The following is a 19,290-nucleotide window of genomic DNA, read 5'->3' as shown; positions in this document are numbered from 1 at the left end:
ATTCAGGAATTTTAACATCACTATGACACAGTTATCTAATAGACAATTGTTGTAGGTTGAATTGTGTTTCCCCCAAAAGTTCTAATCCCCAGTATCTGTGAATGTGACCTTATTTGGAAATAGGGTCTTTGCAGATGTAATCAAGTTAAAATGAAGTCATACTGAATTAGGGTGGGCCCTAATCCAGTATGACTGGTGTACTGATAAGAAGAGGAAAATGCCATGTGACAATAGAGGCAGAGATGGGAGCGACACAGCTGCAAGCCAAGGAGTCCCAAGGATTGCCAGCCACAACCAGAAGTTAGCAGGAGGCAAGAAAGATTCTATCCAGAGTTTCAGAGGGAGCGTGGTCCCGCTGGCACCTTGATTTTGGACTTCTGGCCTCCATTACTGTGAGAGAATACATTTCTGTTGTTTTAAGCCTTTTTAAAAATATTTATTTATTTATTTTAAATAAATTTATTTATTTATTTATTTTGGCTGTGTTGGGTCTTCGTTGCTGCGTGCGGGCTTTCTCTAGTTGCGGCGAGCGGGGGCTGCTCTTCGTTGCCGTGCGCTGGCTTCTCATTGCAATGGCTTCTCTTGTTGCAGAGCACGGGCTCTAGGCGTGCGGGCTTCAGTAGTTGTGGCACGTGGGCTTAGTAGTTGTGGCTCGCGAGCTCTAGAGCGCAGGCTCAGTAGTTGTGGCACACGGGCTTAGTTGCTCTGCGGCATGTGGGATCTTCCCGGACCAGGGCTCGAACCCGTGTCCCCTGCATTGGCAGGTGGATTCTTAACCACTGTGCCACCAGGGAAGCCCATATTTACTTATTTTTAAACAGCAGCCCTAAGGAGTTAATGTCGCAGTCCATAATCAAAATTTTTCTAGTTGTCCTAATAGTGTTCTTTATAACAAAAATCCAGAATGTAACCCACTGCATCTAGTTATGGCTCTTTAGTCTCCTTTAATCTGAATAGTTCTTTAGCCTTTATCTTTCATGATGTTGATATTTTTGAAAAGTCAGAATGCTTGTTTTGTACAGGGTACCTTATTGAGGATTTGTGCTTTCTCGTGATTAGATTTAGATTATGAATTAGGGCAGGAATACTACTGATATATCAGGGGTATTGTGTCGTTCCTGGTATAGCCCATCAGGAGGCACACCTTGTTAGTCCCATTATTAGCAGTATTAATTCTGCTTAGGTAAGGTGATATCTGTCAGGTTTCTCCACTGTAAAGTTAGCATTTTTCTCTTTCATTAATAAGTGATATGTAGGAAAATAGTTTTAGACTCCATGAATGAGTCTTGCCTGAATTGATTATTGAAATGATGGCTGCAAAGTAATACTTTTCTGTGTAATTCCTTCTATGTTTATTAGTTGGGATTCTGAAAGAAAATCTTCCCTTCTCACTCATTTATATCAGAGTGATTTTTGGATTTTCTTTTTAGTCAACAGGTTATAATCTATTAGTGTCATTCATTTTGATGCTCAAATTCATCCTGTATTTAGCCAGCAAGAGCCTCTTCAAGATGGTTCCTGTACACTTTTGATATATCCACATCATGTTTTGAGTATTACTTAATTTTCTTGGTGTAAGATGTCCCAGGCTCTGAAACTGAGCAGAGGGCTTGTGTGTCTGCAGTGCAGAAAGCCAAACTCTGACAGCAGGAGTTTGTAGCAAAGTAAGGATTTGTTACAGGGTGCCATGCAGGGGAGTGGGAGACAAGCCTCAGGCCCACTCCAACTTGGTCATTGAGTTAGGGATATTCTTAAAGGGGAAGAACAAAGAGGCATGGTCTTGTGACCATGTGTCACAAAGAGGCATGGTCTTGTGACATTTTTCAGTCATAGTTTTGGGAGTCAGGATGTTTCTGGTTTATGATTCTCCCAGCCAGGTGGTCCATGGCTTGGGGGTCTGTTAGCTCATCTTGCCCTGGAGAAATGACCTGAGTTTGTATATTACTGATGATATCTGCATCAGCAGCTTTAGGCATCTGACTCTGGTTGATTAGTGTTCAGTTAGCATGGCATTGAGGTCAGAGGGGACAAGAAAGGGGATAAAGTTTTGGATAGACATATTAACCATAAACTTTGTAATGGAACTTGGTTTTAGGGGGATTTGGTTTCAGTCCCCACTCCTGTTTTAACTTTCCCCAAATCTTTCAGGGAATGGGGCGACAGCTGCTCTGGCTGCTTCTTGTTGAAACAGGGTGTATTCTTGTCTCAATTTGGGGAATGGAAATGTTGCATACCAACTTTCAAAACACTTGGTCAAATAGATCATAGGTCACCATGAAACAATACTTATTCACTTAACAAAGTGACAATAAAAGATTTCAAAAGCAAATATATAGAGTTAGAACAAATTACTTAAAAGGTAAAGAAAGTTAGCAGCTCAGTATTCCCCACAAAAAAATTTTTCTTAACAAAGAAAACATATTCAAGTTTTGTACCATATTACCTTTAATCTTAAAATTCATTGACTCAATTAAATTCATCCTGATCTTAATCCTGACCACACATAGAATTCCTTTTTTTTTTTTTTTTTTTTTGATTTTAATTTTTGTCTGCGTTGGGTCTTCGTTGCTGCATGCAGGCTTTCTCTTGTTGCGGCGAGTGGGAGCTACTCTTCGTTGTGGTGTGCGGGCTTCTCATTGTGGTGGCTTCTCTTGTGGCGCGTGGGCTTCAGTAGTTGCAGCACACAGGCTCAGTAGTTGCAGCACATGGGCCCTAGCGCATGTGGGCTTCAGTAGTTGTGGCACACGACTTAGTTGCTCCACGGCATGTGGGATCTTCCCGGACCAGGGATCAAACCCGTGTTCCCTGCATTGGCAGGTGGGTTCTTAACCACTTTGCCACCAGGGAAGTCCCATAGAATTCCTTTCTATGGATTCTTTATTTTCTCTTGCAAATCTTCTGCAACTTTCTGTATCCATATTAATTTGTCCCCTACTTTCTTTCCCTTAACAAAATGCATTTCCATTCCTTATACCTTCTTTTTCCTTGCATACAAAGATGTTTTCCATATTAATTTTTAGTTTTAATTACATTAATTAAAATTCTCAACTCTTAAAAACCTTAATTTCTGATGGAAACTAAGAAGTAAGTAATTGTGGATTGTTTGTCGTACCACTATTTCCCCATTGGCAAATTTTATGAACATATTCTATAACCTCTAGAAACATACATTTCCTCAGAGCATAATTTTTTTAATTGAAGTATAGTTGATTTACAATATTATGTTAGTTTCTCATAACATAGTTTCTTTCCTCAGCGTGGTACAGGATGTGTCTAATAAACCCAGACGTCTTTAGTTTTTCTCTCGTAAGAAGACAAAAGTAGATAGACTTGTTTAGCAGTTAATGTTTCAGTATTTTATCTTATTTGAAATGACCTGGATATTCAATGAATTCCCATCATTTAACTTAATTTAGCAAAACTTTAAAGTTTCAAGTTACCAAAAGTCTGGAGAAACTATTTTTACTTGCAATTTTTATTTATTTTTTTCATTTTTGGCCACGCCACGTGGCATGTGGGATCTTAGTTCCCTGACCAGGGATGGAACCCGGGCCCCCTGCGTTGGAAGTGTGGAGTCTTAACCACGGGGCCACCAGGGAAGTCCTTGGAGAATTTAGTTTTAAATAGACATACCTAAAACATAATTATGCCTTAGGAGTTCACCTAAAACTTCCTATCTCTTTATCTCTATTTCATTACTTATGAGAATACCAAGGTTGCAAATAGTGAGTCTACACGTTACCCACAACTTCTGTCCAACTGCTGTAAATTGGGATTTCCCATGACACCTCCTTGGGTTTGATAATTTGCTGTAATGGCTAACAACTCAAGAAAAGTTTACTTGGTTACTGGTTTATTATAAAAGGATACAACTCGGAACAGGCGATGGGAGAGATGCACAGGGTAACGTATGTGGGAAGGGGTGTGGGGCTTCCAGGTAAGCCACCCTCCCAGAACCTCCAGGTCTCTTCAGCACCTGGAAGGTCTCTGAACCCCTTCAGTTAGGATTTTTATGGAGGCCTCTTTACAGAGGCTTCACTGATTAAACCATTGACTGTTGGTGTTTAGTTCAAGCTCCAGCTCCTCTTCCCTCCCCTGAGGTGGGAGTGTGTGGTGGGGCTGAAAGTTCCAGCCACTCAATCCACTGGTGGGTTCACCCTAGGGGCTTTCTACTAGTTACCACTAACACAAACTCAGGGACTTGTGAATAACAAAAGGTGTTCCTTCACCTTTATTGCTCTTATCCGTCAGGAAATTCCAAGGGTTTTAGGAGCTCTGGGCTAGGGATAGGGAGGAAAACCAAATACATATTCCTTATTGTTAATCACAATGTGTCAAGTAGCTCCTGGCCACATGGGACAGTAGAGCAGTTGAAATGTGCTGTTAAGTGTGAAATACATCCAGATTTTGAAGACTTAATATGATAAAAAGAATGTAAAATAATTCAACTTTTTTGGTTGATACATGTTGAAATTATAATCTTTTGGATATATTAGGTTAAGTAAGATATTATTAAAGTTAATCTCACCTGTTTATTTTTCGCCTTTTTTTTTTTTCCTGCTATGCAGCTTGTGGGATCCTTGTTCCCCCACCAGGGATCGAACCCCGGTCCTCTGCAGTGAAAGCGCGGAGTCCCAACCGCTGGACCTCCAGGGAATTCCCCTATTTTTCACCTTTTTTAATGCGGCTACTAGAATATTTAAAGTTATATATGTGACTCACATCATATTTTTGTTGGATAGCATTGCTCTAGATCCAGGCTGCCTGGGAGTTATCTTTGATTTGGATCAAGTTACATAATCTCTATGCCTCAGTTTTCTCACCTTTAAAGGAAAAGTAAAAAGAAAAAGCCTTTAACTCACAGGGTTGTTTTAAAGATTGAGTAGGTTAATGTGTGCAAGAGTACTTAGAACAGTGCTTGGCACATAGTAAGTGCCTAATGTTGTCTGTTAACTATTCCCAATATGAGTGCAAACTGCATGAGGGCTGGGACTTTTGTTCACTACTATATCTCCACTTCTTAGGTTCTCAGTAAGTAATTTTTGAATGAATAAATGAATATGGAGAGGTTTTGAGTAACGTAGGTAGTGATTGGGAAGGAGGTTTCTTGATTATCCAGAATGTCTGTTGAAAAAATATTACAACCAAGAAAATTGCATCCCTAAAAGACAGGTGGCGTGGACTTCTCTCTTAGGAAAAATCTATATCAAAAGGTTAGAAAAATCAAAAGACAAATTAGATATATTTTGAGATTAAAAAGTAGAAAATATATATTATTTGCACTGCATTTTCCAGGCTGTCCGAGACTCTCAATAAAAATTCTCTAAGCCTGCAAAAAAAAAACCCTAAAAAACTAAAAAACAATACTAAGTCAGTGATCAAATATCTGGCGGTGGGCTAGAAGAGCATGCTGCTGCTGGTCCTTGGTGTCTGTGGTATTTTAAGGGCTTTTCAGTGCTGTTGTTTCCTCAGAAAAACTCTTAATTTGCTAGGGACTAATATTTGCTAGCAGTCCAAGAGAGTGCGAAGATTCCCCGACTTAGGAACTCTTCACTAGATCTTTCCCTTGTTTCCCCACTTCTTGGCTCTGTAGAGACCCCAAACCAACTGTCAGGATTCGGCTGTCAGTAAAAAAATAAGGAAACTTTTCTGTATGTTTTGGAAGAGATTAAAGAGCATAGAACTAGTTTATTCTTGACAGGTGTCAGATAATTTACCCATAAAATATTTAATAATTTTTGATGGAATTTTTGACAAGGTTTAAACCCCTTTCATGCTTATTGATTTATTTAGGTCTCCTGTCTTTTAACTGAGTTAATTTTATTAACTTCCATTTGCTTAGTCATCCTTTTCATCTGATTGTTAAAACTTTTTTAAAGTTCCCGTTTATAGTTTTTTCAAATCTTCTGTTGCTCTAGCATTCTTTTCACACCTAAAACTGTGTACTCGCCCTTTTCATTTCTTGATTAAGATTAAATCTAGTGATTTATCTATTTCATTGATTTTTATTTGTAAATCACATTGGAAGTTTTTCCATTATAATAATGAAATAAAAGAAAATTAAAAGAAAAATTAATTAGAAACAACAGGAAAAGAAATCTCAGTATGATTTACAAGTTAAAATCCTCTTTTTGAGTTTCTTTGTTTTTTTCCCTAAATTTTATTTGTATTAATTTCTTTTTAGTAATAGGTGTGTAAGACTATGAATTTTGCTCTGAATACAACCTTTGCTATAGCTCATTGATGTGGTAGGAAGTTGTTATTCTTTTTATTTTATAATTTCAGTTTGCATTTCCTCCTTGACACAAGAGTATTGGATCATGAAAAATCTTATGTATTCATGTTATTTAGGAAAACTTGAAAAAACACTCGTGTGCCATTTCTTTAGGTTTTATAGCATATAGTATTCTGTTGTCAATACTCAAAAATGATAAATAGGAGAAAATTGTTTCCAGTCAGAAATAGTTTATGCATGTATAGGTAACTTGTCTCATGGAATTTTAAATACCCATTCCTCAAATAAATAATACTATAAAATGTGGGCCATAATAATACAACCCACCTTTTTTATATACTTGCTCTAAGCAAGCAAATACTGCTAATACTACTGTAATATTCTGGTAAGAGCACAAAATAGTATCAGTATTGCAAAAAATCTTAACCAATTCTAATACAGTTTTTGTGGCTCTTGTTGGAAACTTGCACTCCTTTATATGATAAACCGTAAAAATCAAATGCAGTCTTTTAACTTTTTAATAAGATGTTTTAAATGTTGACATATATTCACATAGTTATTACATACATGTTTTTAAAAATGACTTCAGGATTGAAATAGTATAGCACAGAAGTAAGGAACAGTTCAGAAATATTGTACCAAGGTTCTGGCTTTGATTCTTAGGTCATGCTAAGGAACTAAAGACTGTGATCGTTTATAGCCTAGGGTAAAAGGCTTCTCATGTAATATGAAAGTAGAAAGAAAGAAAACATCAACTCTTCTTTGATTAAAAATTTCATGTCTCCCTTTTTTTTTTTTTTTTTAAATGAAAGGAGGTTTAATCAGGGAGATACACACTCCATAGACAGTGTGTGGGCCATCTCGGAAGGTGAGAGGCCAAAAACTTCATGTCTCCTTTTAATGTGACAGCTCCATTGGACTATGATAAAACCATTCACACTACTTCCACATTAATTTTTTACTCCCAAGAGCCAAAGCAGGCAAATTGATATTCTTTGGAAATTCAAATGTAAATGGATGAAGTCCTTCAGAAAATATGTCATGTAGATCTGTTTGATTTTATGATATAGATATGGTCCTTGGAGCTTGACTATATAAAAATTTGATAAGTACCAAATCTTATTTTCCTATAAGTTTTCATTTACTCGTGTCTATAACATTCCTACCTATTTCTAAGTGGAGTAATAGCAGTTGCTAAATAATAATGCAGAAAACCGATATTATCAATTGTTGCCACCTTGAATTGATAAGATGATGTCAGAAATGTCTGGAAATGGTCAACATGCATTTTACCTTTCTCATATAGCTGCTGTTTTCTTGTCACCTACCTTATACTGACATTTTGAGGCTAGAGCAGTTGTTGAGGTCATAAGCATTATCAGTTTTCACAGATTAAAGGAGATGTAGATAACTAGTAAATTAATCTTGTTAATTATTATGGATTAAGTTTATTTTTATTTATTCTTGGCTGCGGTGGGTCTTTGTTGCTGAGCACAGGCTCTAGGCATGCGGGCTTCAGTAGTTGTGGCTCGTGGGCTCTAGAGTGCAGGCTTAGTAGTTGTAGTGCATGGACTTAGTTGCTTCACGACATGTGGGATCTTCCCAGACCAGGGCTCGAACCTGTGTCCCCTGCATTGGCAGGTGGATTCTTAACCACTGTGCCACCAGGGAAGCCCTAAATTTATTTTTACTTAGGGTGATTTTTTTTTTTGTGTACTACAGTCTTTTTATCTCCATTCCCTTTGGTTAAAGAAGCCAGATTCAAACATTAATTTGTTGACTAATATTTATCTTTTGGGTCAAGTCCTAAACATTGATGGGGAAAAGAATCTGTAATTCAATTCAACAAACTTAAAAAAAATTTACATCTACTCCAGGCAAGGCACCATATTAATAAGGCTTTTTAGGAGGTAAAAAGGAAACTCTCCTTTCTATCAATTAAGTATTCCACTTCTTTAGATAACCTGAGAGAAATATTGTATTGGAGTCTTAAAGTACAATGGCAGATCAAGAGAAAGGCCCATTCAGGAGACGCCAGGTGAAGGTAAGATTTGAGAAGGTTTTGAAGGATAAATAAAATGGACATTCCATAGGAAGCTGGTAATAGGAACAGAGACACAGAGAAGATGGACAAAGCAGGGTGCTTTCTGGTTATAGTAAATAGGTATGCTTGGAGCATAGGAATAAGGGGTCAATCATATACTTAAAAATGGTGGCTCTCATCATTACTTAAAAATGAGTGCCTGCTCATCACCTGGGATGTCTGTTAATGTGTAGCCTCCTGAGTTCTACTTCCAGAAATCGAATTCAGTAAATCTGGACTGAGAGCCAGGAATCTTCATTTGTAATAAGTACCTCAGACCCTTATCACGCAGGTGGTATGGAAAAATTGAAAATAGAGACCCATTTATACAACTTGAAGCTTTAAAGATGTTCAGTTTGACAGTGGTAGACCACTGGAGGTCTGGAGTCTTACTGTCTCACTTGCCATGTGACCTTGGACAAGTTACTTAATCCTCTGTGTATCAGGTTCTGCATCTGTAAATGAGGAAAGTAACAGTAATTGTTTTTCAGAGTGTTTTGAGAATTAAATGAGATAATTCATTTTAAGTGGTAAGCACAGTGGCTATAACACACTAACTGTTCAGTAAGTGTTAGCTCCTTTTGAAATCATTGTCATCTAATTAAGAGAAATATATTTATTACTAGGTTATGATTAAATTCATTAGTTATTTTACCCTACATGCTTAATCAGACTACTTTTTGGTATATTACCTTGTGTATATTACTTTTGCTCATTCATTTATTCAGAAAAACATTTTGAAATGTAGTGGGTGTGCACAATATTAGATATACAAAAAAAAGAATGTCTTAACTACTTGTTCTTGATTTGCTAAATTATTGATTTTTGTTTTAGTAATTGATGACTAAATACATGCCTAGCAAATTCAATACTTTTCTATTTGGAGCAAAACAATATAATGTAACAGTTCAATTGAATGAATTTTAATTCACTTAAAAATGCAAAAGTGGCAAAGAAATTGTTGGAGGGCTTTAGTACATTTAAAGATATAATTTTAAAGCAGAACAAAATGCTATACATTTTAAAAGTACAGCATTTTAGATTTTTCCTTTAAAAAATTTATTAGAGGGAAATTTAGCAGTATGTAATCAGTTTTCCAAAAGCACAACTTTTTTTTTTTTTTTTTTTTTTTTTTTTGCGCTATGCGGGCCTCTCACTGCTGTGGCCTCTCCCGTTGCGGAGCAACAGGCTCCGGACGCGCAGGCTCAGCAGCCATGGGTCACGGGCCAGCCACTCCGCGGCATGTGGGATCTTCCCGGACTGGGGCACGAACCCGCGTCCCCTGCATCGGCAGGCGGACTCTCAACCACTGCGCCACCAGGGAAGCCCCAAAAGCACAACTTTTGACTCGCTTATGGATGTCTTTTCTATCAAAGTATTTATATAGTCAGTTTACATTATTTGCAGTAGTTATGTTCTAGAAAGTCACCTTGAACACTGATTTAGTGAATACTGGACCATTGCTCCTAGAGGAAATACAAGGTTAGGCCCCTGTGAGCCTCTGATTACAACGTTTTGTCAGCTGATAAATGTATAATCTGTTTTATGTGTGCTTCTATTTAAAAACACACCTTATTTATATTTTCTTTTGGAGGAGGCAAATAGTTTATCTAGCAAAACAGAGAAATACAATTAGATTTCACTAAGTTTACAGTTATCTAGCCTTCTTTTTGAGCTCTCCTGAAAGAACTAAGATTCCTTCCAGTAATACATCTTAAGTCTGCCCTAGAAGGCTCAACAAGTAGGGAGAAAACTACTAAAAACACACCTTATTTAATGTGTATTGTTGATTCAGTAACACTGAACTAACAAATAGCACTATAACTCGTGTCTGAATGAAGCTTATCCAGCACACATTTTCTCTATAAGGTGCACCACAGCCTTGTGTTTAGAGAGAGGACAGCGCTTCAGCAGCAACACCTGGGATACTATTTTAAACAGTAACATCACCAACAAAAACACAAAAAGAAAAAAGAAAAGAAAGTGGCACTAGATAGACCGTGGAAAGGACACTAGTTTACAGTATGAGAGCCTTGCTTGCCCTGAGCTGGGTACGTGTGGATCTCGCAACTCATTTTTCATAGCTCTGCTCGTGTCTGCAAGTGTCTGCTAAAACACCATAAATTATCATTGGTTTGGGAGTTACAAATAAATCTTAACAAGCAGGCTATTTTGCAAATATGGAATCCATGATAATGAGGATTTATTAATGATGACATTTTTATAAGTAGTGTATGTTGCAGAATATCTTCTGGGCTAACCACAAGAGACAAAGGTCCTATTTCAGATTTCCTTAGCTCTCCTGCATGTGTCACCCAAATTCAGTACTCCTATATTAAGCACCCCTCCCTCTCACTCCATAGAGGGGAAAAAAGGAAAACGCCTCCGTGTTTGGTGTTATGCTGTTGGTGTTGTGCTGTCAAGGAAGTCACCCACCCACTTAGTCTCCCGTCTTTGAGTCCTTGTGATTTTGGTAATTGCTATGCTGAGACCAGCTTCCTAACGAATTCCCATTCAGGGGACACTGAAAGAACAGTTGGGTCCAGAGTGTCATCCAGACAGGCTGCTCGTAATGCCAACCACAGCCCTGTTACCAGGACTCGGACCTTTTACAGTGCTTCTCTCTCCTCCAGCCACTTAGAGCCAGGCCAGCTCTGCCCGTTCTTATTTCTTCCTCCAAGGCTAGTACTTACTTCCCTTTGTAAGGGAAGAGGAAGGTGGTACTCTTACTGGCTTATTTCCCTTTAAAACCTAGTTAAATCATTTGATTGATTCAACTACTTTGTTCTACTTGGTTAAATTAAACCATTCTCCTAATTTAGCAAAGTTATGTTGCTTAGTACAGAATTAGCTTTAAATCATAATAAACTCTGAACCCTAACAGACTAGTGTGATTTTTTTTTTTTTTTGGCTGTGTTGGGTCTTCGTTGCTGTGCGTGGGCTTTCTCTGGTTATGGCGAGTGGGGGCTACTCTTCGTTGCAGTGCGCAGGCTTCTCATTGCAGTGGCTTCTCTTGTTGCGGAGCACGGGCTCTAGCTGAGCAGCCTTCAGTAGTTGTGGCACACGGGCTCAGTAGTTGTAGCGCACAGGCTTAGTTGCTCCGCGGCACATGAGATCTTCCCAGACCAGGGCTCGAACCCTTGTCCCCTGCATTGTCAGGTGGATTCTTTTTTTTTTTTGTAATACTGAAGTATTTATTAGTCAAGTACTAATAGTGATTATACAGTTTTTACTCTTCTTTGTACGCGGGCCTCTCACTGTTGTGGCCTTTCCCGTTGTGGAGCACAGGCTCCGGACGCGCAGGCTCAGTGGCCATGGCTCACAGGCCTAGCCGCTCCGTGGCATGTGGGATCTTCCCGGACTGGAGCACGAACCCGTGTCCCCTGCATTGGCAGGCGGACTCTCACCAACTGCGCCACCAGGGAAGCCCGTCAGGTGGATTCTTAACCACTGCACCACCAGGGAAGCCCCCAGATCAGTGTGATTTTGAGAATATATTGATTACAAGTATGGGCACAGTGGCAGGCAGAATTATGACTCCACGGAGAGATCCATGTCCTAATTCCCAGAACCTGTGAATGCATTAGGTTAACACGGCCAAGGGGAATTACTGTACAGTTGCAGGCAGAATTAAGGTTGCTAATAAACTGGTTTTAAAATATGGAGGTTAGGGCTTCCCTGATGGTGCAGTGGTTGAGAGTCCGCCTGCCGATGCAGGGGACACGGGTTTGTGCCCTGGTCTGGGAAGATCCCACATGCCGCGGAGCGGCTGGGCCCGTGAGCCGTGGCCGCTGGGCCTGTGCGTCCGGAGCCTCTGCTCCGCAACGGGAGAAGCCATAACAGTGAGAGGCCCGCGTACCGCAAAAAAAAAAAAAAAAAAAAAAAAATTACGGAGGTTAGCCTAGATTATTTAGAGGGGCTTGGATTATTCAGGGGGGCCGTGGGCCCAATGTAAGAACAGGGGGATTTAAGAGTGGAAGAGGAAGCCAGAAGAGTCAAAAGAAGTGTAAATGGCAGAAGCAAGGCCAGAGAGAGGCAATGCTGCTGGCTTTGAAGATGAAGAAGGTAGTCATTGAGCCAAGGAGTGCAGCAGCCTTTAGAAGCTGGAAGGAACGAGAAAACCAATTCTTAGATTTCGTGGAAGGGAAAGCAGCCCAGCTAGACTTCTGGACTGTAAGATAATTTGTGTCGATTAAAGCCACTACGTTTATGATAATTTGTTAAGGCAGTTATAGAAATAGGTAATTTGAATAGAAGTTATCAATGGATAATTTGTTGTGGTAGAAATAGAAATAGAAAACGCTGAGACAAGATCTTCTGAGTTCACGCTCAACTTCTGACCCTTTTGTGATATAGAGCCAAGTTACTTAACCTCTCGGGCCTTAGTTTCCTCATTTGTAAAACAGGGGTAATAGGACGTATCTTCAATGGATATTGTCTGGGTTAAATAAGTTAGTGCATCCAACACCTTTTAACTTTGTATACATCTATTATTTAAATTTTAATATGGTGAGCATGTAGGAAATTTGCAATTAAAAAGAGAAAAAAGTAAAAACTTTATTACAAGAAGAAATTAGAAGTTATATTTAGTAAGTGTCTTATGAACATTTAGAATTACAAGAAAAGTTTCGGCTATATGTATGACAAAATATATAGAATTAGGGGCTTCCCTGGTGGCGCAGTGGTTGAGAGTCCACCTGCTGATGCAGGGGACACGGGTTCGTGCCCCGGTCCGGGAAGATCCCACATGCCACGGAGCGGTTGGGCCTGTGAGCCATGGCCACTGAGCCTGCGCTCCGCAACGGGAGAGGCCACAACAGTGAGAGGACCGCTTACCGCAAAAAAAAAAAAAAAAAAAAAATATATATATATATATATATAGAGAGAGAGAGAGAATTACAAGAAAAGTTTTGGCTCTATGTATGACAAAATATATCTCAAAAATGGGCTTTTTTTTTTTTGCCAATGTGAAATTTGACTAGGAGTGTTAGTAATTTATCATGCCAGTTTTATTATACTTAAAGGAAAAAGCTAAAAAACTAAGTATATTACAAATATCATTATCAGGTGAAAAATTGACCAGCATGAGATACAAGCTCAGGAAAATCTGTGTGTTGGGCGGGGAAGCAGAAATTAACTCGCTTCTTACTGTTTTTTCCTACTGTTTCCAATCAACTAAATTGAGCTTTCAGATTTAATTTTGTTATAACATTGTATCCCTATTTATTGCTAGAGAGCTGTAAAAGGTTATGTGATGGTTTTTCCCACATGGTTTTTCCAGTTAAGGTTTTTTTTTTTTTTTTTTTTTTCTGTTCAATTTGGAACAAGGTATGTGGAAGGCATTTAGAGTGTGCTAGTTAAAAATTTTTAGAAGTGTTTTTGACGTCTTTTCTCAACTTTGTCTTTGGGTCTCTAGATTAAGTATACTGTATAATTTTAAAACTTTCTTAGAATATCCTTGAATCCTCTTTCTTTATAAAAAACAAATGTTTGGGAATTCCCTAGTCCTCCAGTGGCTAGGACTCAGCAGTTTCACTGCCAAGGGCCTGGGTTCAATCCCTGGTCCGGGAACTAAGATCCCACAAGCCATGCAGTGAGGCAATAAAAAAATAAAATTAAGTAAGTAAATTTACCTTAGTAGTCTGTTTTGCATCATTAGCTATTGAGATCAGAAGTTCAGGAAGTTAGAAATAAAGAGAATATAATCCTTTTTTTTTTTTTTTTTTTTTTTTTGCGGTACGTGGGCCTCTCACTGTTGTGGCCTCTCCCATTGCGGAGCACAGGCTCTGGACGCACAGGCTCAGCGGCCATGGCTCATGGGCCCAGCCGCTCCACGGCATGTGGGATCTTCCCAGACCGGGTCACGAACCTGTGTCCCCTGCATCAGCAGGCGGACTCTCAACCACTGCGCCACCAGGGAAGCCCTATAATCCTTTTTATATATGCTGTTATCAAGTTTTCCATTCATATAAAATTTAAAATCAAAGAAGTATAACTTAAAACATGACTAATTACTAATATATTCTTATTGTAGCTAATTCACTCGAGTAAAATAGTTCTCTCCAAATGTTAATAGCTTTCACTTGGTGGAACAGTAAACGCCAAGTGTTTTGATTGCTCAGACTCCCTTATTTTCTAGGACCTTCTCCACCATCTCATGGTTAAAGTGGGATCTGCCATTTCCGGTGGTGATCCCACCTCTTGACTTAGAGAGACAGACCCAGAAGCAGGTAGCTGACCCAATATGGGCCAGAGTCCTTTAGGAATTTGGAATTGATACTTAGAATCCTCTGTCTGGCTCTAAAATGAAGATCATAACTCTGGAACTGTTGATAGCCATAACTCTGGAACTGTTCTACCATGTGAAGTCAAGAGCCAAAAAGCCATTCTCCCACAGGAGAAAAGAATAAGACAGATGAACAGAGTAGCAGAGGTGAAAGATGGAGAGGGACTGAGACAAATATAGGAAGGGAATGGAGAAGAGAGGGGGATTAAATAGGCAGGGAGAAGAGGAGGAAAGAAGAGGGGGTTGGGGAGGGAGTGAGCAGAGAGAGGAGGACTCAGGAGGAAGAGAGAAAAATGAACAAACTAACTTTTTTTTTTTTTATGCGTTACGCGGGCCTCTCACTGTTGTGGCCTCTCCCGTTGCGGAGGACAGGCTCCGGACGCGCAGGCTCAGCGGCCATGGCTCACGGGCCCAGCCGCTCCGCGGCATGTGGGATCCTCCCAGACCGGGGCACGAACCCGTGTCCCCTGCATCGGCAGGCGGACTCTCAACCACTGCGCCACCAGGGAAGCCCCCAAACTAACTTTTTATGACTTGGGCTCCTGATTCTGGGTTTTTCTTATGACCTTGGATTGGATTCCATGAGACACTGCTGTAACCTTTATTTAAAATGCTCTTTTTGCTTAATCTACCTCTAGTTAGTTCTGTCCTTGTAGCCAGAATAGTCTTAACTAAAGCAAACACTTGTTTTTGTTACGGTACTGCTAGCTGCTCTACATACAATATTAGTTAATTCTCACAACCTTTCATGATAGATATCATTCCTCCAGAAAAATGAGGGAACCTGGGTTTAGGAGAGATTAACTAATTTGATCAAGAATCCCAGTAGCTATTAAGAAACAAAACCAGAATTGAAATGTGGTCTAATTCCAAGTCAGTTCTTATTCATTCACTCTAAAGACATTTATTGACCATCTTCTGTGGGCTAGCACCGGGCCAAGGTACAACAGAGACCAACAGGCAGTGACAATTTAGTAAATGCTGTGGGGAAGGAATAAAATGGGCTATAAGAGCACGTGAGAGGTCAGGGAAGATGCCTTGAACATTTAAGCTAAGAGCTGAAGGTTGAGTAGTCATAAGCCAAGTATAAGGAAAGAGGTAGGTTGTGGTGAGTATTTATGAAAAGAAAATGGTGCATTTGAGGATCTAAAAAAAATTCATATGCGGGGAGCAAGGAGATGGATGGAAAGAGGTGAGCCAGGAGAGGTAAATAAAGCAAATCATGCAGGGACTCCTATTTCATATTAAGGAATTTAGACCTTATATTGGGAGCAGTATATGGACAGGGCCATTGAAGGCTCCTAATCAGATTTTCTCTTTAGAAAACACAAACATCCTTCACACTACACCCAGAAAAGACTGGAGAAATTCTTAAACACTAGAGACAGTGAAGGTCAGCGAAGGAAGCTTTTGCAGTAATCCAGACAGTAAATGGTTAGTACTGAGGGAAGTAGTAATTAGTTGAGGGAAAAGTGGAAGAATGTTGGAGATTACAGGGTAGTATTATTGTCAGTTCCTGTTGACTGACTGGATGTGTGGGAGCGTGGGAGGAGTATGAGTTAAGAATGACTCTCAGGTTTCTGACTGAGGCAGCGGGGTGGACTGGAACAGTGTACTCACCATTCACTGACATCTGGGTGACAGAGAAGGAAGAGTGGATTTTGGTGGGAAAGATGGCAGATTCTTTTTCGGACGTGATGAATTTGAGTTCTTGGAAGATAGCTGTCCCAGCTAACAAAGCCTCCTGCAGAGAGTGGATATGTTGACAAAATGAGAACTAGTCTTTCATCTTCACCCTTCATGTTTCTGGAGGGCAGTGCCTATAGGTATCTAATGAATTTTGATATTTTAGAGGATCTGAAAGACTTTTTCCATTAATTTTAAAAAAGTAAAATCACGGTCTCTTCCAGCAAATCGCTAGAAAGTCATTGATTGTCTTTGCCATTCTACTGTGTAATTACCATTATTCTGTAGACTTTTATGTTTAGAAGAAAAAAAAAACCTATTTAAAGGCAGAATTGGTACTCCACGTATCCTTTTACCTAGTAGATATCCAGAGAATTATATTGGCTTTTATTTCCTTCAAAATCAGTGCCAGGAAAGAGAAAAATAAACATTTATTGAGTACATATTGTATGACAAAACCACAGTTAAAAAAAAATTATTGCTGACAGGACAGCACTTTCTTCGTGGAAGTTAAAAATTAAAATATCTTTTAACATACTTGGTAATTCAAATTTTGAAGCAAGCATTTTGAAACACTGTATTAACCTCTGACAAAACCAAAGTAAACTGTTTACTTCATGTAGTAATGTAACATCTTGTTTGAGAAGTTGGCAAAATAAGCTAAAAAGGACAGTGTTTTAAAAAGAAGGTTATAATTCTTCCATACATCTAAAATTATTTCACAATAGTTTTTAAATAAATGATGGTTTTAAACCTATATAATATGTGCAAGTTACAATTAAATTCCTGGATACCAATCAAAATGTATTATTGATTGATTGGCTGCGTTGGGTCTTGGTTGCAGTGCACGGGCTTTCTCTAGTTGCGGCAGGCGGGGGCTACTCGTTGCGTTGCGCGGGCTTCTCATCACGGTGGCTTCTCTTGTCGCGAAGCACGGGCTGTAGGCACGTGGGCTTAGTTCCCCCACAGCATGTGGGATCTTCCCGGACCAGGGATTGAACCTGTGTCCTGTGCATTGGCAGGCGGCGTCTAAACCACTGCGCCACCAGGGAACTCCCCAAAATGTGTTTTTAAAAACTTCTTTCGTACTAGTAGAAATACTAGCCTGAGTTCGAGAGGCGAGGATACAGTTTCTGCTTATTCCTAATAAAAGGCTAGTGATTTTACAGAATATAAGACCTGCACCAAATGGTATCAAAGGTCCGAAAGGTTCCTGGTCTCTGAGAGTGGTAACATTAAACTGATTCGCTTCTTGCCTTGCTTCCCTGAACTCATCTCCAGCCGTGCCCCTCGTCATGTGATTTATTTTGATTTTTGAAATACATCTGACTATTCCTTGCTGTTGCTTCTGTTGCTAAAGCTCCCTTTCCTCAGATCTGCATTAATTTCATGTTTACAGTTATATATTTTATTTACCAAATAGATGTCTCAGTTTTAAATCTATTGACTAAAACATGCATTGAAACTCAAAATATTGTTACAGCAAAAGCACAGTGGAAAAAAAATATTACAGGAATTTGGAGAAAGCTAAAGAGTTCTGGGTCAGTTTTATAAACTGATGTTTCTAAAGTCGTGTGTGTATCTAATTTCTTCTCTTTAGTCTTAAAAAGATAAACAGAAGGGATATATACATTATTATAGAAATAGTTGAATGATATATATATATATTTTTTGCGGTAAGCGGGCCTCTCACTGTTGTGGCCTCTCCCGTTGCGGAGCACAGGCTCTGGACGCGCAGGCTCAGCGGCCATGGCTCACGGGCCTAGCCGCTCCGTGGCATGTGGGATCTTCCCGGACTGGGGCACGAACCCGTGTCCCCTGCATCAGCAGGCGGACTCTCAACCACTGCGCCACCAGGGAAGCCCTGAATGATATATTTTTAAGGCTTAAAACTACGACTAAAGAAGAATCCATACAGTGTCTGAGGAGCATTTAATTTCCATAAGGACTTGAAAGTATTAACTAATTGTTTACTGTAATTTCTAGGTCAAAAATCTTGACAAAGAACGATAAAAAAATCTTAAGATAGGTATAAAATCAGCTTATTTTTTCAAGAGTTGACTGAATTTGTAGAGAGAATGATGCTTATAAATACTTACAAGTAATAAATATCTTGGGGCTTTACATTAATTTGTAATTTGTTACTGTATTTCCTAACACAATAAATTTTAAGTATTCTTTACAGTTCTTTACATCAGGTCCTTATGGCTGATCCTGTGCCAGACTTCATTAAAGAAACCATGCGGAACAACCCAGAATTTAGAATGAGTTGGCTTTTTCTTTAAGTTCACTTGTTTGCACATCTAAAGTGCAAAAAAAGAAAAAATTGGTGGTAGAAAATTGCTGTCAGTGAGACTGCAAGCTCAGTTTTCCATTGCTCACATTTTCTATTCTCCTTTGACTCTTGGGAAATTAAGTTCTTTGTTTGCTTTTACTAGACAAAGTGCACGCCCTTTAGTCCTGTGATGTTTCCTCCTCTCCGTCTGTTTTCTATTCTTTCATGGTCCTGCTTATCTTTTGTGCTTTATGCTAAAGGGAAGGGATTTAAAAATGAAAGTAAGAGAAAAAATCATTGACTATGTTTATGATCCATAGAGCACTGTGTCAAACTAGGGCTTTTTACCCCCTTACTGGATACAGCATATAATATCACAGTTGGTTAACTTGCTAGAGTTAGTTTATAGAAATAATGTACATTTAAATTTTTTTAAGAGTTCAAAAATGTGTTAAGTCATCTGAGAATTTTTAATCACTATTACTAATAATAAAACAACATGGTTATGGTGGAGAGGGGCGGGATGCTGTTTTCAGAGTTCGTAGATTTGTGTTGTGGGTAGAGCAGTGAGGCTGACTGCCAATAGTATTATCATGTTTGTAACATTTTCTAAAGGGCTGATGTTCAGTAACTTATCAAAGAACAGAAAATGTTATACACAAGCTTCCCCAGAGGCTGTATGGGTAGTGGAAAGAGGGCAGCCTAGAACTCAGACCCAGTTCCCC

The 19,290-nt window shown here is 39.2% G+C and overlaps 1 protein-coding gene across 4 annotated transcripts in view; it reads left to right on the top strand.

The window, feature by feature from the left end:
• Positions 1-19,290, top strand: part of YES1 (YES proto-oncogene 1, Src family tyrosine kinase) — a 79,660-nt gene that overhangs the window by 15,888 nt on the left and 44,482 nt on the right. The window lies entirely within an intron of this gene.

This window comes from Phocoena sinus, chromosome 14 (genome assembly GCF_008692025.1).
Source record: "Phocoena sinus isolate mPhoSin1 chromosome 14, mPhoSin1.pri, whole genome shotgun sequence".
NCBI lineage: Eukaryota > Metazoa > Chordata > Mammalia > Artiodactyla > Phocoenidae > Phocoena > Phocoena sinus.
Note: the sequence above shows the minus strand (reverse complement) of the source record. Positions and strands in the feature narration are given on the sequence as shown.